Raw genomic sequence first — 22,279 nt, 5'->3', positions numbered from 1 at the left:
TAACATAGACAGATAGCTCTCCTCCATCATTTCCCCTTTTTCTGTTTAAACAAAAAAGAAAGGCTTCAACTTTAACATAGCAAAATTACATATAACAAAACAGTTATCAAGCAAGTATTACAGTTACAATATTTAGATCTATTTTATCTTAACTAAGGAAAGCTATAACTATCTATTTATTCTTCAACTCCATCAAAGACTCCAGAAGGATATAATATTACCTAAGTAAACAAGCCATATGCAACTTTCAAACTCTAGAAATGACAGAGACAACTCGCTGCCTGGACAGTCACCCAAAGTTCCTCTGTACCGTTGGGGCATCCATCTTCAGCCTACAGGCCCATAAGTATCCAGCAGACATTTTCAAGAAGCAGGAAATTCCAAAGACAGTTCAGTCACTTTCTGCTGTGTCCTTCAGAACGTCTCGCAGACTCTTTCATGAATCAGGAACCATCTGATTCCTGACCATCTCACCTTTAGGCAAGTTCAGCAGTCCTCTTTCTGTGGGTTCCTTGTGTCCAGTTTATGCAACAGTCCAGACAAGAGCAGTTTCTTGCCCAAATGGCTAACAAACTCCATAAGTAGCCTCTTCGATGCCCATCTTCCTCTTGAAGTAGATTGGTGCTGCGAGGAGCAGACGTGTCTCATTGTCATGAAAACCCCAAGTTATTAAAACATTAAATGCCATATTCTGCAGTCTTTGAAGGATATGAAGAATGCCTATCTGATATATATATATATATATATATATATGCACATCTAGAAAATGACTAACATGACTACAAGCTTGACTATTAATCCATGATTATCCATTAACAACCTATATTTCCTAATTATACATTACATTCTTTAAAATGAACTACAATCACAATAGCTTAATCAAGATCAGAAATACATATACATATAACAAAATTGACCTTAAAATCCATACCAATGCAAATAATTCATATCTATATCATCTCCCCCTTTAAATGTAAAAGAACATTTATAAACAATATTTGGGAAAATGGGCGCAGTTTTTTTCTCTCCATACTACTTCCTGCTGAATGGAGGCGCTGTTATTCAGATCTTTCATAGTGTAACCTGTGTGCCAGGTTCATCTCAGTCAGCAGTTGAGTGAAGTAATTTTTTGAGGGTGTTCACAGCAACCTTTCAGGAGGGCGTGGTTTATCATACCATATTGGGATAGAAGCAATCCACAGAGTCTCATTCTCTGTGAGAACAAAAGAAGAAACTCTTTTCCAAAGCATGATATCCTTAGATCCAAATTCTGAAGTCATACCGTTAAGATGTCCATTCTGGTCTAGCCTGGAAGCCCATATAATGAAATCTCTCTCTGTATTTAGCTCCTTTACAGTCAAAAATTTCATAGAAAACACAATAAAATACACAATCCAGATTCTCTGTGAATTTTCCATTTTTACGTGGCTTATTTTTACTCTATCACTTTACTTTATTCTGTCTCTTTAAAGACTTTACCCTTTTTTAAAGGCATTAACTTTATTTTCTATATTTTTTCTTCTCTCTCTCTCAAGCCTACATACATTCATCCAACATTGTGACCCATATGGGGGTCTTCTATGTCTGAATCTGTCCTATTGTGAATCTGTAATTTTTTTACTGTCCAGAAACATGTTTGATTTGCGCCTTTAAATCGCTAAGCGCTTAAGACTCTAAGCTGTGACATTCCTGGGTCAAAAACAGATACTGTGAGCTTGCCCTGCCCAGTCCAACATGGTGGAGCTGCTTGTGACTGAATCAATTGCACTTCTGGGCTGCAGAGTGGCAAACTGTTCTGGATGTTGGCTCCACCTCTCTCCACTTTCAAAATGGAGGATGTACCATTTTCTAGTATCTCTGGGGCCGCCAGGTAGGAGCCGCAGTCAGCACTTTAATTCTGAGACTGAGCGTGCAGCACAGAAACTCTTTTCATCCAAGTTACAGCCAAATCTGATGCAGAGCACCGCGCAGCCTGGAAACATTCTCTCTGTATGGCGGCAGAAATCCGCCATGTTCTCCCGCTCACCTAAGCCTGATTCTGCCATCTGCCCAGGTGCAGGCAGGGAGCAGGGAGCCATTGGCCTGGTCTCAGTGCACTCTCCTTCCTATCCCAAGCGGGAACACAAATATCCAGGCCCATAAAAGCCACTGAAATGCTTTATAGCCAGAGTTTGCAGTGGCGGCACAGCACCAGGAAGCCGCATTTTAAAATGACTCAGCTTTTTCTCTGCTGCTATTGCCGAAACAGGAAATCTCTCTATGGCACGTCCTAGCAAACAGCAAAAAGCTGTGTTAAACTCTCTCTCTCCTTTATTTAAAGCCCTCTCAGGTTGTTAAGTGGATTTAGTCACCATGTTGGAGCGCCAATCTGTAGAACGAACGGCAGGGTTATTTCCTGCCACCCGGCTAGCTTTACCCAAAATAATTACACGGAAACTGTATTCTTTTAAAACACTGCCTGGCCCATAGTTTCAGCCTCTTATTGGCTAATTCTCACATCTTCCTTTAACCCATATTTAGTAATCTGTGTAGCACCACAAGGTGTGGCTTACCAGGAGAGATCTTAACCTGCATCCATCTTGGAGAGGAGAAGCATGGAGACTGCATATGGCGACTGCCTGAAGCGTCTCCCCACTCTTTCCCAGAATTCTGTTCTGCCTACTCCACCTACCTAATTTTCTGTCTCTTAAAGGGCCAAGGCAGTTTTCTTTATTAATTAACCAATGAAAGTAACATAGACAGATAACTCTCCTCCATCACTCCTCCACTATTTCTCTTCAGATACAGATGGTCCTCCCATGGGTATCAGTGAGAATAGGCTCTTCCTCTTCTATTAAGGCTGGATGAGGCAACCCAGTAAGAGGAATGGGTTCCAAAAGCAGTAACACTTTACATTTTTATTGGGTCTTTGTATCGTTTTGGTGTCGAGATAATAGTGGCTTCATGAAAAGGATTAGGTAATATTTTTTAGGTTTCTGTTTTTATTCAATAACTTTAAAAATATTGGTGTTAGTTCTTTGAAAATTCTGCACTGAATCTGTCTGTCTAACCCTGAGCTTTTTAGGGAGCTTTAAATTACAGGTTTTGTTCATTCAGGTTTGTAGGTCTGTTTAAATTTTTTATTTAATCTTGATTTAACTTGGTTAGGTTATATATATCAAGTAAATATATTATTTTAGATTTTCTAGTTTGGTGGCATTTAGCTTTTTAAAACATATATCTTTATGATTCTCTGAATTTCCTTAGTGTCTGTTATAATGTCTCCCTTTTCATCTCAAAATTCATAGTTTGAATTACTTTTCTGTCTTTAATTTGGCTAAAGATTGTAAATCTTGTATTCTTTATTTCACTAATTCTTTGTATTCCTTGTTTTAAATATTAACCATTGGTTTGGTTATTTCTTTCCATCTGCTCTTTTGGGGGGCATTACTTCTTGTTTTTCTAGATTTTTAAGTATGTCATTAAGTTATTTTTTTCTCTATGAGTTTTCTCTAGTTTTTTGATGTAGGAACTTAGTGCTATATGTACTTGCCCCTAGAACTGCCTTCATTGTGTCCCATAGGTTGGATGTGTAATGTTTTAATTCTCACAATTCTAAGTTTTTTTCCTTCTTGATTTCTGTCTTGACCCAATTTTCATTCAGCAGTTAGTTGTTCAACTTCCATGATTTGTATATTCTCTGTTTCTTCTGTTGTTGATATCCAGTTTGGGACATAGGATGCATGATGTTATTTGAATTTTCTTTTAACTGTGGAAACTTACTTTTTGTCCTATATGTGGTCAGTTTTGGAGCTCTCCTGTAAGGGTCAGGGTCAGCTTTCTTGCTGCAGCATCTAACGAGGAACAGGGTCAACTATCTCAGGGCCAGCAAAGTACAGGACCCAGTCAGCATGGCCCTTTGATTCCATTATGCATGGTTCTCGTGGCCCCCAGAGGCGACACAGGCCACAGACATCAACACAGATCCCAGATGCAGCAGGACCACAGATTGGACCCAAACATATGGCCCTAGGCAGCAGCTTTGGCCCACCTCTGACACTCCCTGGAGTGCCAGACCTCAAAAGCTGGATTGCCCTGAGACCTAGGAGATAGAACCAAACACAATTTGAGGGAAAAAAAGAGCTAAGGTAATGATGCCTAATTAATATTCTGCTATACTCAAAGATTGGTGACATCCCAATTGTTATCAGAGAACATTCATACAGAAATAGATGAAAGCAGAATCAGAGACCCACAGCTAAATATTAGGCCAAATGCAGGTAATCCTGTAGAAGAGAGGGACGAAGTATTGTAGGAGCCAGAGGGGTCAAGGACATCACAAGAAAACCCACAGAAACAACTAACCTGATTCATATGAGCTCAGAGGTCTGAGCCAACAGCTAGGAAGCCTGCATGGGACTGACCTAGGCCCTCTACATATGTGACAGCTGTGTAGCTTGGTCTAGTTGTGGGACTCTCACAGTGTGAGCAGGGGTTGTCCCCAACACTTTCCCTGGCTTTTGGAAACCTATTTCTTATAGTGGGTTGCCTTGTTCAGCCTCAATAGGAGGGGAAGTACTTAGATGTACTGAAACTTTATATGCCATGTTTTGTTGGTTGCCCCTTCCTGAACGTAAATGGAGGGGGCACAGAAGGGAGATGGGAGAAGGGAATAGGAGGAGAGGAAGGAGTGGAAACTGCAGTCGGATGTAGAATAATTAAACAAATTTAATTTTAAAAAACTGATCTGGAACTTCCATTTTCTGGAAAGAAAGAATAATAGGAACCAGAACTATTATCTTCACTTAAACTAAAGAAATGGTCAAAACTAGGCTTTAGATTTTATATAACATCAGAGGATTATGATCATTGAGCAAAGAGAAACAAATTCCTCTAACCTATTACCTGAAAGTAAGTTCTACATTACAACTTAGGTAGAGAATGCTAAAGGGTTTGTGTATAATACAAACACTTTCTATCATATAAGGCCTATTTGAGGACATGACACCTCACTAATTCATTCAATAACTATTTATTAAGCATCTATCTTATGAATACAATATGGCAGAGTTGAACAAGACAGAACAACAGATACTTTCTGTAAATGGGCTTTTCTGTCCCACCTGCCAGCTCCCAAATAACCACACCGAGACTGCTTATTAATTATGAAAACTTGACCAATAGCATAAACTTCTTTCTCACTAGTTCATATAACTTAAATTAATCCATTTTTTGTTAATTTACTTTCTACCTCGTGGCTTAATTACCTTTACTCTGCCCATGTTGCTTTGCTGCTTCCTCTGTGTCTGACTAGCGACTCTGCCCTTCTTCCCAGCAGTCTCTCTGCCACCAAATCCTGCCTAGCTATTGACCATTTAGCTTTCCAATCCAGGTGACACATATTCACAGTGTACAAAAAAGATTATTCCACAACTTTCTTCAATTACATTTTCATTTATTTATTTTTTTGGTAAGTGAATAGAATAATCAGGACAGAGGAGTAAAATAATGTCCCACTTTAAAGAAAGAGATTAAAAATATTTTTATTTATTTATTTATTTATTTTGGTTTTTTCGAGACAGGGTTTCTCTGCAGCTTTAGAGCCTGTCCTGGAGCTAGCTTTATTTTTACCTGTTCTTCAGCATATCTTAGAGTTGAATGGATGGGGGGTGTTGGAAGGATCAGGAGGAGTTTGGGGAGGGGAAAGAAACCATGAACAAATAAACAGTATGAAATTTTTTTAAGAAAAAAGAAAGATGTTTTAATAACCCTGAAATTAGAAAGATTATAATGTGTCCTAGTAACTAAAATATTTCTTTTTGTTCAATTGGAAAAGAAGTGATTATTGTTGAGGAGCTGCTGCCATAAAGGTAGGTGTTGGTGTAAGGTTTGGGTGAGAGCAGTCAGAGGGTGATAGGTTAGATTAAGAATATATGGCCAGGGAGATGGCTCACAGAGGAAAGACGCAGTCCTCCAAGCCTGACAACCTATGGTGGTCCTCGGTTCCTTGTCGTAAAGAGAACTAACTCCTTCCAAGTTATCTGCTGACCTCCATTAAGTGTATCAAGTGCATGCGCGTTACACGCACACACACAGAATTTTTTAAATGTAACATAAAAGATAAGATAAAAGGAACATGATGCTTTATCCTAGTGTCAATGGAAAGTAATATTGTATTTCTTAAGTAAGATACTGAATCAATTTTGTACTGTTAAAGAATCACTCGATCCAAGTCAGGAGTGTTGTGGAATAGAAGTCTGTGGAATAAACATATTTAGAGGAGTCCAAAATTGGTCTTAATTTATATGTATTATATTTGAGATGCTTTTGAAATATACAAGTGGGATTTTCTAAGCCATGGACATATGGATCTAGAGTTTAGCTGTCAGGTAATCGGAGAACACACTGTGAAGATGATAACAGTAACATGCATGAGCATTGAACTAGTCCTGTATCACTGTTGATGTCTAAATTCTTGTAGAGTGTTTCATGTCATTTTAATATGTTTCATGCACAAGTTAAAGATATTCCTCACTTTTTTATCTCATTCAGGGCACTTCTACATCTTTCCAAATTATGGTAAAAGCTTCTACACCTAGTACACGCACCTTGAGTTGGGTCACAGGCATGAACCTCCTATAGTGCATGTTCCATGAATGCTGGGTTATAGATGGAAGTTTTTTTTTTTTTTTTTTTTTTTTTTTACGTTACATGCAATATAATGTTTTGGTAACAAAACCAGGAATCAGTATTCTTTTCCCATTTGTAACTGTTGAGGATTCATTTTTCTCTCTCTCTCTCTAATAGTATGACGTTCTACATTTGAGGCAATGGATTTCCTAGGAATTACAGGAATTTTGAGGAATTCTTTTTCTTAACATGGTGTATATTCAGGGAAAATAAATGTGCATGCTCTTATTGCAGCAGGCAGCCAGGAATGTAGAGCTCTTGGAAACCCTAAGTAATGAGCTGTTCAGTGTAAAGATGCATGTAAATCATTTCTAGGGCAAAGTTGATGGAGCTTATTGTTAAATTGGCATGGTTTTTATTCACTGACATCCATGGCCTTGGTGTGCCTTAAGAGCACAGACATATAGTTAACAGTTGTTAATACTGGAGAAAGCTACAGCTCATTGTGTGCACGTATGTATGTGTGTAAGATGCATTTCTGCAGAAACTGACTCCAGGAAGGAACATGAGTTTTACATTATGGTTGTTTGCCTTTCTATACATGACTTTGTCTTCAGGCTTTTTCTTGCTGGAGCTCAAGTTCTGGTCTACTCTGATGTTCCTCAGTGCAGCTGGAGGCATGTCTTTGGCAAGGTTCTGTGTTTATTATGATCTCTGTGATGTGCAAAAGTAAATTTCTTCTTTAACTTTCTCCTTAAATACTTAGAATTATGAATGTGGTTTTAATTAAGGATTTTAAATTGAAACATTTCCTTTTTCTTAGGACAGTTAGAATACTTTAGGGTTTTGAGAAATACCAGATTCCCAACCCACAAAGTATATATATGGATGTATTATGTATGTCCATATATATTAGTCACTCATTCCAGCTGCTGTAGTGTGGATATGGCTGTAGGGCATAGATTTGAGTCATATCACAAATAAAAATTCTGCAACTCATTATACCTTCTTTAAAAATAACCACAACTGATACACACATTTAAAAGACCTTTCCCAAATCATGATGAGTTTTTCTTCTTTATGTAAACTCTTACCCTAACTTGCTCCTCATATCAGATACTGGTTTTTCCTTTTATGGACTTGCAGCTTTGACAAACCAGTTTTCCTCTACAGACCTCAGAAGCTATGGATAACTTAGCTGTTCAGTGCTTACCACAGGCAGAATAATTGCTTAGTATGAATACATTCCATATGCTTTGCTTCCTTTGATTATGAAACATATATGAATGAGTTGATATTTTTATATGGCAATGATTCTGTAGAACTATTATAGAATCTGAGTAACAAATGTTGAATCTAACTCGATTCAATTGAACACTACATAGATTTTTATACCATTGGTCCCTTCATCTACTATGGTCCAATGTCACTTTTTTAAAAACAACAAACAAAAATCAGTATGACTGTCAACCCCACCAGGTAAATTATAAGAAATATTTTATCTTCTTGGAGTTTGATTTTTAAATAATGCTACCATTGTTTTCTCAGTCCTAAGCAATCAGCTCTCTATAATGTCAACTGAACGTCTGTCATGCTGCCAGAGGACTTATATTTTACTACTATTTCTGTGGTCTGTATCGAATAGTGTTGCTCCTTTGTTTGTGGATACCTTCTAGAGCCACTTGTTCTTCTCCAGAAATACAGTTTTGTTTACCGGCATACTCGAGCCTTTCCTCTCCCTGCTCTGTCATCTCACTGCCCTCAGTAAAGGCTGCAAGCAGCTGCTTAATATGAACAGAGAGAATGATGAATTCAAGGAATTATCAGAGCTTTCAAGATGTCTACTTCTTTCTGGAAGCCATCAGTCATTTTTATGGAAAAAAGTTCTACAGTTGTCCTTGGTTCATATAATCCAGGTAATTTAGTCCCTCCCGTGCTTGCAGCATAACATTTTTAAAGTGACTTGATATGAAAGTAGAGAATGTGTGTGTGATGGGCAGGTAGAAAATTGCACTAAATGATAAAATCAGGATCCAAAGCTATGTGAATAAACTATCCCTAAAATATAACAAGATGGGCTTAAATATGCATGTATACAGATAATGAGTTACTTAATGAAAAGAGGTGCTTGTGGGCCAACGCAGCAGGAAAAAAATGACATCTTAAAATTTGCGGGCAAACAGATGGATCTAGAAAACATCATATTGAGGTAATTCAGACCCAGAAAGACAAATATCATATGTACTCACTCATAAGTGACTTTAAAACCAGCCTACAATTCACAATCTCAGAGAACCAAGACTACAATAAAGACCCTAAGAGAGACATTCATAAATCTAATCTTCATGGAAAGTAGAAAAAGACAAGATCTCCTGATTAAATTGGGAGCATGGGGACCACGGGAGAGGGTAGAAGTTTAGGAGAGTGGAAGGGAAGGAAGTGGAGAAAAAAAAATATATAGCTCAATAAAAGAATTTTAAAAAACAAAAAAGAAATAAAGTATTTTAGGGAACAGTGGTGGGACTAGTAAAATCATTAAGCTTCTGTGGATTTAAAAATATGTATTTATATATTTAATGTAGGGGACTGTGAGCTGTCTGATGTGGGTGCTGAGAATCAAACCTTAATCCTCTGGCCAGTGGTCCTAACTGCTGAGCCATCTCCTCATCTTCTACTTATGCTATTTTAAAATAAGAATAATGGGTAGAGGGAGACTTTAGTAAGTTCATTCAGTAATATCCCATGATTATTTTCTCAATTGATGTACTATTGTGACAAGGAAAATTAATAAATTGTCTTTAGAGAAGACTATTGGATGCTGAAAGCTTTAACCACTGTGGTAATGTTTAATTTATTTGTTTACCAGCATTTATAAACCAAATATTCTGTTTGGAAGTGTATTAATTTTGTTACATAACTGTGTTATGGTAAATGGTCACATTTCCTCTGAAATCCACTTGAAAAAAATTTTAAAAATTTTAAAAAATAACAAATATGGCTTGTGTCTTGGTACCTTTTGGGGGCTCATGGACTAATGGACTTTATTTCTTCCCCACTTGAGTTTAGACTAGTGTTCATGACTTTTTGACCAGAGTTAAGCTAACCTATGTGGCAGGGAAAATTCCTCTTTTTATATGTTGGGCTTGCGCTTTTGATAAACTGCCTTTTACCAGCAGATGAGCATGCTTTGAGCAGCTGGTGACCGGAGGAGGACATGGCTGGAGTGAACCAGACACAGTTTCCATCTTTGGGTGAAAGAAAAGCAAGTCAGTTGAACCATCAGCCTGTAGGCAGTGTAGCTGGAGATATACTCTGATGCTTATGTACCATTGAGTGTGGGTGATAACTCTCTAGGTAGCATTATTGTAGAAATATTGATCAGTATAACAGTGTCTCAATGGACTCACATCAACAGAAGCCCGTGAGTCATTCTAGCTCTCCTAGGGTTAGTTGAGATTGCTGAAGTTGGCAGCAGACAATAGGTTTGGTTCAAATAAACTGTGTGTGTATTAGAGTTTTTCTTGTTCTGTTGACTGTCTGGAACATATTTTTACAGAAAATGACCAAGAAAAAGCAAACTGCACAAGTTTTTTTGAAGCCTCTGGTAACTATACTTCTGCTGATTTTCTATTGGCTAAGGCAATTCAAATGGCTAATTTTGATATCTCAGAGACAGAAATATGTGATTCAAACACAGTGGTAGACCCTGGCTAGATGGCAAAGAATGTGAATATATAATGTGAACTCATGGAGAATATGAGGGGCCTGGGTGAGTGTTGCCCAGTTCAGTTCAATGTTGTACACAGATTATTTATCTGCATCATTACAATAACACGGTGGAATCAATACCATTACTAATTCTCATAGGGATGAAGGATAAAGGTGCTGAGAGGATGGCAAGTATTCACATATCATACAATAAGCAGGTTGTTGTTATAAGATTTGAACCCTAAGAGTATGGAACCAAACACTGCATTCTTTCTCACAAATGATTCAGTTCTTCCCAAACATGCCTTCTAAGCTATATTTAAAACAGTCACAACTGCTTTGCTTGGAGAGAAGCCATGTGTTGACCATCCTCCTACTTCTAAAGGGCTGTCATATGGGAGAGAAAGATAAGGGTTTTTTAATGTGTCATAAAAATATAGTATCCTTGGTGTAAAAGTAGTGGAGAGACAGATCAAAGAGATATACATTTTGGCAATATTGAAAAAAAAAGCCTTTAATACTCAAATCTCAAAAATGGGAATGTTTCCAAGTAAATAAATAGGTGGCCATTAGACATGGGTTATAGATTCTAATATCATATGGAGAGCCAAATTGATTTTAGAGAAGGTTGAAACTTTAAGGATCCTTTCGGCCAACAAATTCTGTAATTCTGTGAAAATGTAAATTATTTCCAATGTAGACATTCACTCTGTTAATAGAAATTTTATTACAATGGGAATGAAGCAGACTTTTCTAGTCTTCATAATGACTAGATAAGTTTTAGAGCTAGTTAATAATTAGAAACCTTATATTATATTTTGAGTTAGCTATGCCTCGTTCTGTCTTATTCGAGACATATGGAACAGATAGCTTAGACATAGGTTGTTTATGACAGTGTAGTATAAAGATAATAGAAGTCACTAACTTACTTCCTTTTCCACTCTGAAGCCAGTTCTTCTCATGTAAATGGTAGCATTAAGGGAGATGCTTGTAAGTGCTTTCAGCTATTCTCAGCCTGTGATTCTACATATTAAGCATATAGAACTTAATGACTTTAAGCTTATTTTAAAATGTAAAAGTAAGTTAACTATTCTTAAATTCACACTGTTGTTCTTTTAAAAAGATGCAACAGGGACTAAGCCAATGGCAGCACATGTGTGTAATGCCAACACTGGGAAGGGGGTCAGAGGCAGACAGATCCTGATGTTTACTGGCTAGCCATTCTAACCAAAATGACAGGTTGCAGGTTCAGTGAGAGACTGTCTCAAAAAACAAAGTGAATAAATACCATTATCTGGCTTACATATGCATGTGTACCCACACATACACACACACACACATACACACTACAATTATTGAAAAATTTTGACTTTATTGTTTAAAATTTCCAAATCTTAGTAGAAGGAAAGGAATTCAAGAGAAACTGCATTCTGCTGTATCAGTAACATTCTGATAGTAGTTCTCTAACATTCTTTACTTCTTTACTGCATTTAATCCTATCTAGTTTTCTTGGGTTTTTTTGGTTTTTTTTCGTTTTGTTTTGTTTTGTTTTTCGAGACAGAGTTTCTCTGTGGCTTTGGAGCCTGTCCTGGAACTAGCTCTTGTAGATCAGGCTGGCCTCGAACTCACAGAGATCCGTCTGCCTCATCTAGTTTTCTTGAATGAAGTTTTTAGTACAAGTTTCAACACTAAGTAAGCAATAGGCTGACATTATTATAAGTGTAAAAACAATGTTTAAAATATCACTTTTTGTTACAAAGAGAAGTTTACTTGATGAGGGGTGATGACTGTACTTATCCGTGAGTGCAAGGACAACCATTTAGAATGTAGTTAGGGATTATTATAGTTTAGTAAAGTGGTAATTGTAGGTTCTCCTCCAACACCCCAAGACTTCACTAGTACTGGGCAGTTGGCTAGGTAGCCAAAAAGTAAAAGAAATGACTAACAAATATTCCTTAAACAATACTTACTAGATAACGCAGGTTTTCCAAGTTTTAGTAAAAATCTTGTTCTTAGCTTGCTGACACTAATGCCTATTTTTTTTTCTGTTAATCAGCTTAAACAGCATTATTAACAAAGTTTTGAGGACAAAACTTGGCATTCCAGCTGCTCCAGTGGGCTAGGTTCAGCCGTCCACTGCAATACCAATGAAAGCGACAAGTTAAGGTGAAAAGCAGGGAGAAGCGGCTTATTCAACATGGCCGCACTGCGAAAGGAAACGATGAGGAACCTGGGAACCTCCAAGTCTCCAAGTTCCTCCTTGGACATTAACATGAACTTTAGCGTTAGTTGAGAAACAGTAGTAGGCCGGTGTTGTGCATAATTAAGCTTCCTAGGGAATGTGCCATCTGCCTGATCATTGATAGCTGAGTTCTCATTTCACAAGGTGATGCTGAGAAAGCTGTCACTGCCATGCCTGTCATAGTTTTGAGGAGAACAGTCTGGTCCTCTTGGAATGATTAGTTCTGTCTAGGGTGTGGCCTGGCAACCATGGATAAGTGTCTCATTTGCATGTAGAGTGTCCTGCAGACCTGCCTCTTGTTTTATTTGACTCCCCAGTCACAAAGATGTGTAAAAAGATGGATTTAAGAACTTGAGGAAGCAAACGATAAACTATCTACAGTTCATTGGGTCTTCCAGCCTTAGAATTGTTTTCATCACAATTTAAAATATTTTGCACATAAACTGAAATTCCTTTTCCATTTTATAGAAAAGAAATTTAAATGTCAACAGTCCAAAATTAGCATAAACTGTAATGGCTGCTAATAAATTAGTAATGTAGTTGCATTTTTTAAAAAAATTATTTTTATCCATTTTTTAATCTTTTATTTATTTTATATACCAATTGCAGTTTCCCTTCCCTTCTCTCCTCTGGTTCCTTCCCCCACCTCCTTTCTACTCTCTGCCCCATCTACTCCTCAGAAAGGGTAAGGCCTCCCATGGGGAGTCAACAAAGCCTGGCATATTAAACTGAGGCAGGACTTAGCTCCTCCACCCTGCATCAAGGCTGAGCAAGGCATCCCACCATAGGGAATGGGTTCCAAAAGGCCAGCTCATGCACCAGGGACAAATCCTGTTTCCATTGCTAAAAACCCCACAAACACACCAAACTACATGATTTGAGATTACAGCTGTGTTTTCTCCCTTCCCTTTCCCCATACCAACTCTTCCATTTCCCCTTCCTTGCTCTCTTTCAAATTCATGGTTTCTTTTTACTATTAATTGTTATTGCATGCATGCATATGTGTGTGTGCATATATGTTTCTAAATATAACCTGCTCAATCTGTATAATGTTACTTGTATGTATGTTTTCAGAACTTAATATTTGTTATTAGACAACCATGAAGATCTTTTAAGAGATAGTAAATGAGTTTTTAAGTTTTTTTCTTTTTAGTTTAAAAAACTTGATACTTTTTTAGGGATGGGGTATAGGCAGAGACTATGCTTGCATTTCTAGCTGCCCAGACCTGAATTATAACACAGAAACTATATTAATTACAACACTCTTTGGCTTATTTCTAGTTAGCTCTAACATTTTAAATTAACCCAATTCTATTATTTTATATTTTACCACGAGGCTCATGGTTTGTTACCTCTTCCTTCTTGGGCAGCTGCATGGCATCTCCTCAACTCTATCTACTCTCTCTCTATATCTTTGTTCAGACTTCCTGTCTGGCTTTACTCTGCTAAGCCATTGGCCAAAACAGCTTTATTCATCAACCAATAAAACGAACACATATGCAGAAGGACATCCCACATCATCTCCCCTTTTCTGTCTCATTAAAATGGAACATTTTGACTTTAATATAGTAAAATTACATATGACTACATACATTTATTTAACACTGTGACTCATTTAGATGATCTTACCATCTAATTTGTCTTTATTGTGTACATATCTATAATAGGCACATTTTCCCCTTTTAAATGCTAAGCAGACATGGCTAGGACCAACTCCGTGGCCGTGCCTGTTGATGCCACACAGTCCAACATGGTGGAGGCATGTTCACTGCCTCTGAGAGCTATTTATACTGCCCCAGCTCCAGGGTCACAGCAGATTTTTAAGTCAAGATATCATATATATATATATATATATATATATATATATATATATATATATATATATATATATATATATATGAGGTTTGTTATCTCTTACTTCTTGGGCAGCTGCATGGCATCTGCCTCCTTCAGCAGCTACATAGTGTCTCCATGACTCTGTCTCCTCTCTATATATATCTCTGTCTGGATTTCCCACCTGGCTTTACTCTGCGAAGTCATTGGCTGAAACAGCTTTATTCATCATCCAATAAAAGCAGCACATATACAGAAGGACATCCCACATCACAGGGCCTGTGTGTCATAATGCACGTATGGAGATCAGAGTGTAACTTTCAGGACTGTATTGTCCCCTTCTACCATGAGTCAGAGAGCTGTACTCAGAATATAAGACTTAATTGCAATCAGTTTAACCCACTGAATGTTGAGTCATCTTGCTGGCTCTTTGTGAGGTTTCTATAAGAACTGCGGGGTCATTTTACCTAGTTTATTTCACACAGTGAACATCACTCTCAGATTAAAGGAGAACACATTTATATTTTAAGATAACATACTGAAGAATTTATATTTTTACGATCAAAAACCAGCTTAATTAATAATCTGCTCAAAAAACCAGAAGTTCATAAATGTACTCACTCTGATTCTTTCTTTTTGATTTTAAATTCTAAAGAACTCTATCCCTAGATTTAAAAACCGGAGGACATAATGTGGAAATTTTCTATATGTGATGTAGAAAGGTGTGAAGAGAGTCATTCCTATCCTAACAATTATAAAAACCAGGTATTATATGAAGTCATAATGCATAGAAACCATTCTTTCTGGCAGAAAGATTGGTCTCTAAAGAAAGCTCTGTTTTACAAGATGAACTAAGGTGAAATTTTGAATTACTATTTTGGAATGTTGAGTAAGCATGCGTGTTCTGAAGCTTCAGGCAAAGGAGGGTCCATACTTAGCATTGTTTCCACAATAAGGATTCCAGGGAGATTTGAGATGCAATGACATGGAGACTGAAGAGTCTTCCTTGATTGTGCGTGTGTGGATCTAGATGTCATTGCAGGAAAGGCGAATTCCTGGGTGGTCACCATTTTCCTATGTGGCAGAAGATGGAAGCCCTCAGAGGAAGGATAGAAAACTTTGTCACCACAAACTGATTATCAGAAAATAAAATGAAAAGGATAAATGCTTCTTGGTGTGGGAACAGAAACTAGGTCAGGCCCAATTATTGGGGTATTATATCCTATCGCAAAGTGTAAGGTCACTGAGAAATTTCTCTTCTAGGAGCACAGGACATGCCTAATGTGATGCTAGAAAAAGACAACAGATAAACCTACTCTCAACCTCCCATCATTGGTGTCAGCAATTATTTACATAATAGTGACAATGGTCTACTGCTTCATGAATGGCAGGAGCAATGGCAGTCTAACTTTATAAATGTTTTAGAGATATTGATGTATAGTATTATAGAGCATGCCAAAGATAGAGAACCATGGGTACAGAAGGGACATTGAAAAACATCTTTATGCCTAAGTAAAGAGATAAGACTACAGTAATTTCATCCTGTAACAATAATTAAAACCAATTTAACTTGATTCTTGATCAGAATAACTTATCTTTTCACAATAAAATCCCAGGAAAGAACAGACATGCTCATTTCTGTTCTGTATACTACAGACTACTCCATCCTGTACATATGTCTAGAAATCACTTCAGCATTATGAGATGCACACATGAACCAAGGCAACACGGGACCTCTGTCAAGAGATAAATAAACCAGCAGCACCTGGCACAAAGAGGACTCAGATGTTTGAACCATCAGACAGGAAATTAAAAATAACTACAATTAATATTTCTAAGTCTTGATTGGAAATGGTAGATTGCATGTATGAAGCAGATGGGATATTTTTAGCAGAGAAGAAAAACTGTAATAAATAGTCAAAAGGAAATGCTAGAAAGAAAAACTCTCACAAGGTAATCTAAAGTAATAAGACTGAAGAATAGTTTTAAAAGGCTCATCAGCAGACTCCTTGCAACCAAGAAAAGAACTAGTGAACTTTAAGGAAATCAGCATAAACCACTTGAGATGGACTACAAAGAGAAAAGTAGTTTTAAAAGTTCAGAGCAAAACACTTGATAGCTAGGAATGCTGGACAGGCCAGCAGAAACACAATCAGAATCTGACTGAGGAAGGGGAGCTATCTTGAACACACAATGGCTGAGGATTTTGTGTTTTAAAAAGAAACAAAACAGTTCCATTTTAATGCAGGATGTTGTATTAAGAAGGGACACTGAATACTTACCTGGCAAGAAAGATCCCATGATCACCAAGGTGGTTTTCCCAGGGAAAGCCTTATCCATTACACTTCGCGTGTGCTGACTCCTGCATTTCCTCTAATGCAGAAAATTGAGTGCATAACTTGTAGTAGTGGACTGTGTTTGTGCTTAAAAGAAAAACAGAAGAAGAGACATCGAAATCATCAAATGTCTCAGTCACTTTCAGAATGAAGTGGGAGGGATAGTCCCAAAGAGCCATGAGAAAGAAACATGGAGAAATGTCATTGCTTGAACTATATGGAGTTTTCTAGGGCCCAGACACTTCAACTAATGTCCTGTTACATAGTAATTCATGTCTTTGAGTCAGTGTATCTTTTTCCTGCTACTAAAAATTGAAATATTTAACTCGGCGATTTTTAAAAATTCATTCATTACTATATATATAGGCCAATGCTATGGCATGGAGGTGAATCAAAACTGAATGAATCCCAGATTCTGTTCAATAGAAAATTTCACTCAACCCTTTGTTTTCGATTCATAAATTCAACCAAACACAGATAGGCAATATTCAACAAAAACTAAACCCTCACTGATTACTTAAAGAGATTTCCTTGAAATTTTACTTGAATAATATTATACAAGAGCTATTTAAATAGAATATACTTTATATTCGACATTGTATGTTAGCTAGAGACAATTTAAAGTATATGGGAAGGTGTGTATAAGCTATAATCAAATGCTGTATCATTTTTGTGCAAGGAATTAGGGTGACTATAGATGTTGGCAGCCTAAGGGAATCTAAGGGATGTATTAGTGTACTTGAGAAGAATAAAGCATAGCATTTTTTTACTCTTTAAACACTTGAGGAAAAGCAATAGTGTATTTCTTTTATTGGATATGCTGTGTCAGACGTTGACCATTCCATCCTGCCATACATGGATGAGAAGGCCGAGAATAAAGCAGAGAAATTACTTGCTTGATATCTTCTATGCATGCCTTGTTCGTTTAGTACTGAGCATCTAGCATCACCTATTTATTCCTATGACCATGTTGCTGACTGGAACTGAAGCTTGATGAGACTGCCCAGCATCTTAGGAGAATATTCTCATTGGATTTTTCTAGCCTGGGGAAAGATCAAATTCATTACAAAACATGACCTCTGTGTATATCTGAGCTCTACCATTTATCAGTTGTGTGGTCCTATGAGTTCTGAAAGCTCATCCATAAGTGAGATTAATAATATTTGCCACATTTATTGGGTGCTTAAGAAATATAACAGGAAAAATGTTGATCATATTCGTTAGTCCTCAAATATATTCATTATTGATTTAAATCATGTAACTCATTCTGAAGAGACACTTATTTGCAATTACACCTCTTTTTTGATATTGACTTATCAGGAACCAAGGTAACTTTGCAGTTGTGTTTTGGTTTCTTACTAAGAGTGGTCTGTAGTGTTACTTTAGCTACTTAGAGAGTATTTATACTATGTAAGTATAAGAAGATACATCTTATATAAGACTTGCATGAAAGTTTGACCTGATTTGAAAATGCACCACAAATAACAAACATAATAAACAATGTGTTCTAAATTTATTCCTTTTGCACATCTTAAATTAAAATTACACTTAAACATTAATTCAACTTATATAGAATTCCTATTAAAATAGGGTGAGGTCTGCAAGATCCTGCAGCTTTTGGGAATATCTCCTGGAAATGATATTTTTAGTCTTATTTCTAGAAATAAAAGCCATTAGAAGTTTAAAAACAGTTAAAAACTTTCTTGTCATTGATAATATAAAATATTGATTTTAGAGGAAAAATTACTATAACCCCAAAGGTCTAGTGACCCTCAATAAAGCTATAGAGCAAGAATTAATCTTATTAAATAATTTCAAGACAGATTAATTGTTCTATTGATTTAAGATAAGGGAGTTTCCTTTGCAAACATTATTTAACTAATTCCAGAGTTTTCAATGGCTTTCATTAATAAACACATACAAAAGAAACCCTTATTACTTTAGCTGACTTATAATTGTTGCCCAAGTGAACAAGCCTACTAAAATAAGAAATACTAAGCTATGTTGCTATGCTTTTGGCTGACCATTTATCTGCTTCTTAATTTGCTCTATAGACTTTTAGCTGATAAGTTATTCAAATTTTTAAAAACAGATTTTTGAGATATATTAATTGACACAAATATCTGAAGCATCTAATTTGATAAATTAAAATATGCTTAATCGAGATTGGGAATATATCTATGATTATCGTACATTTCCTGATTCTTCCTTGTTTCCTTTGAAATTCTTCTGCTTGGCTTCAATCACTGTTTTAAAGGCAGCAATCTTATTCTCTAATGAATATTTAAGAACTTTCTGAGTGGGTGATGTATTTCAGCCAGAATTCAGGGTCTGTTCAGAGGAAGTAAAATAATAACAATAAAGGAACCATTTGAAAAAAAAAAAAAAAAGAACTTTCTGCAGGTTTATTTTTCTCTTTAGCTCTCTTGTCCTGTGTACCTTGAAATAGATCCTGCCCTTGTTCTCTCTGGATTTTTATCTCCATCCTTTTACGTCAAGAAGTCTACCAGACTCCCTCTCATTTCCTCTCTGTGTTGTGAGCTATAAACTCTCTTAAAGTAGAATCCTGAGAAATTATAGTACTCATCTTATTTGGTTTTCATACTTCTAATTTCACTGTCATTTGTTACCTAATATGTAGTGTTTTGAAACCATGTAGTGAATTTGATATTCTGTGTTGGTTGGAAGCAAAGTCTCCCACATTTTACTTAAACTACATTCAATTATTTAGAAGTATCATAAGAATCATTTAATATATTCTTTATTTTTAAAACATGTAATTTTAGCGAGGCATAGTAGCCCATGCCTGAACTTCCTAGAACTGAGGGTATATAGGCAGAAGGTTCATGAGTTCAAGGCCAACCTGGACTATGAAGTTTCACCACTAGATGGATGGGTGAATGGAGGGATGGATGGATAGATGGATAGATAGATAGATAGATAGATAGATAGATAGATAGATAGATAGATAGATAGACAGACAGACAGATAAAGCAACTGTGATCATATAAATTATATTAATTCTTCTGGTTGATAAAAGGTTCTTTATTAATTCAGATTTTTCTTCTACATCTAGAAGCATGATTGTTGAGTGTCAGTCCTTGTGTAGACCTGGTAGATTCTTAAAATTAAATAATTATGTTCAACCACCATATTAATCTGTTTTAAATTATCATACCAAAGTGCCAAAGTTAATCAATTTATAAAGAGAAAACAAATTTCCTGAACTCATTACTCTGAAGACTCCATTATAAGACTGAACAGTCTCATTGATCGTGGCCTCTGGTAAGGGTGTATAATGGCAATGGTAGAGAGTTTGTGTTAGAAAAAACTTCACATCATGAACCAAGAAGCAGAAAAATAAGATACTAGGATCCAACAGTCATTGTCAAGGGCATGCAGCAGTGTCTCCAGGACCTCTCAGAGGCTTCATCTTCTGTAGGCCCACAGCAGCTCCCAATATCAACAGCCTGGGGCACTCAGTCTTGGTGTCCATGCCTTGGTCTGTTCTGTGGCTAGTAACTGCAGTGTAAAGACTAAATAGGATCATGAATAAAAATCATTAGTTCATACATTCTCAGTGAAAGCAATACAGTCCTCAAGCTGATTAAAACTTGGTTCTGGGGAATTGTATATGGGGAAAACTTAGATATTATAATAGTTTGTGACCCTACAAGGGGCTATGATACACAATAGAAATCAGATATATAGAATATGTGTGGTATTAAAAGGTAATGGACAGGGAAAGAGTCTAAGAAAGCACAGTATCGCTAAGGCCCCTTACAGAAAAGTTAGTAATTTTTTTAAGTTAAGATATGTTGCTTTAGTCCATTAGACAATGTGTGTCACCATTAGTTTGATCGATTAAAATCCCAAAGACATTTTCTATTTTTGCTATCTACTTTTATGTTGACTAGTTTTATATTAAGCTATAGTCAGCTGAGAGGAGGGATTCTCAGTAGAGAAAATGCCTCTGTAACATCTGGCTATAGGCAAATCTGTAGAGCATTTTCTGTTTTTTCTTTTCTTTTCTTATCTGTCTTATCAGTGATATTTTATTTGTATTTTCATAGTTTCGCTTTATTTCCTGTCAGTTGCTTAGAATGTCATCTTACATCTAAGAATCATATCTCCCTGGACTCTTTCTGGCTATAATGGTTTCTTACTCTTTCCTTGATTTTATTCAGCTTGATATAGTCAGGACATTATGGTTCAGTGGCCCTCTACTGGAATTTAGCTGGCTTTTCCCCCATGATTGGAGATATAGAGTCTGTATTAGTCAGCTTTGTGACAAGCAACTGAGGGAAACAATTCAAGAAACAAAGGTTTTCCACTAACAGTTTTAGAGGTTCAATCCACAGTTGCTTGGCTGTGTTATTTCTGCCCATGGTGAGTGGAGGGCATCATTGTAGAAGAGCTTTGTGGAGGGGGCTGCCAGGAAGCAGAGAGAGTAACAGGAAGGCTTGAGGGTAATATTGGGTAGGACGTTTTCCTAATTAGTGATCAATAAGGGAGAGCTGAGTCCGTTATAGATGGTGCCACCCCTGGGCTGGTGGTCCTAGGTTCTATAAGATGGAAGCAATGTAAAGCCTGAGAACCAAGCAAGCAGCACTCCTCTCCTCTGTGGCCTCTATGTCAGCTCCCACCTCCAGGTTCCTGCTCTTCTTGACTTCCTGTTCTGACTTCCTTCAGTGAATAACAGTGATATGGAAGCCCTAACCCTTACTCCCCGAGTTGCCTTTGGTCATGCTGTTTCATCACAGCAACAGTGACCATAACTAAGACACTATTTAAGTCCAGTGTTGTGGTGCTGAGGAAATGGTCCGATGTGTAACGTGCCTGTTGCACCAGTGTGAAGCTCTGAGTTTGAATTCCTCATTCCTAGGTAAATGACAAACATGGTGGCATGCATCTGTATCTTCAAGCTGGGTAAATGATCTTGGGAGGCTTACTGACCAGTCAGTCTAGCTGAAAAGGTGAGTTCTTGAGTTTGTGACTGACTCTTAGTGTTGTACATTAGTGGTTTGTAATGTAAACTAAAGCTTATAGGGATCCGTGGAAATAGAAAAGAACTTTGGATTTATTTGCACATAAATCATTAACTAATACTATGTGAAACATAACATATACATTAGTATATTTATATATTATAGTGTGAATAACTTCTTAAATATTATTTTACTATTATAATTAATGAAAATAAAATTTTCTTAAAAGTTTTGGAGTTCATAACAACTCTTATTATATAATTTCTCAACCAAAGGATTAAAAATATCTAGCTATCATTATTTGAGATCATGGATATTAGATATTTTTTGTATTTAAAAAGAATCCTCATATTGCCAGTTTGTGGTGGCTCATGCCTTTAATTCCAGTGCTCAGGAAAGTGAAGAAGGTAGAACTCTGAGTTTGAGACCAGACTGGTCTACAAAGTGAGGTTCAGGAAAGCCAGGGCTATACAGAGAAACCCCAGCTAGAAAAACAAAACCAAAAAAGAATCCTTACAATGTTATTAAATAAACTTCTTATTGAGAGTTATTCTTTTAGGGCA

At 36.7% G+C, this 22,279-nt stretch overlaps 1 protein-coding gene and 1 pseudogene across 3 annotated transcripts in view; both read left to right on the top strand.

Moving 5' to 3' along the window:
• Positions 1–22,279, top strand: part of Hpse2 (heparanase 2 (inactive)) — a 598,898-nt gene that overhangs the window by 273,789 nt on the left and 302,830 nt on the right. The gene's annotated exons all lie outside the window — the stretch shown is intronic.
• Positions 16,667–16,820, top strand: LOC119806139 (annotated as a pseudogene).

The sequence above is a fragment of the Arvicola amphibius genome, chromosome 1 (genome assembly GCF_903992535.2).
Source record: "Arvicola amphibius chromosome 1, mArvAmp1.2, whole genome shotgun sequence".
In the NCBI taxonomy this organism is placed as follows: domain Eukaryota; kingdom Metazoa; phylum Chordata; class Mammalia; order Rodentia; family Cricetidae; genus Arvicola; species Arvicola amphibius.
This window is presented reverse-complemented; position numbering and strand designations above follow the sequence as displayed.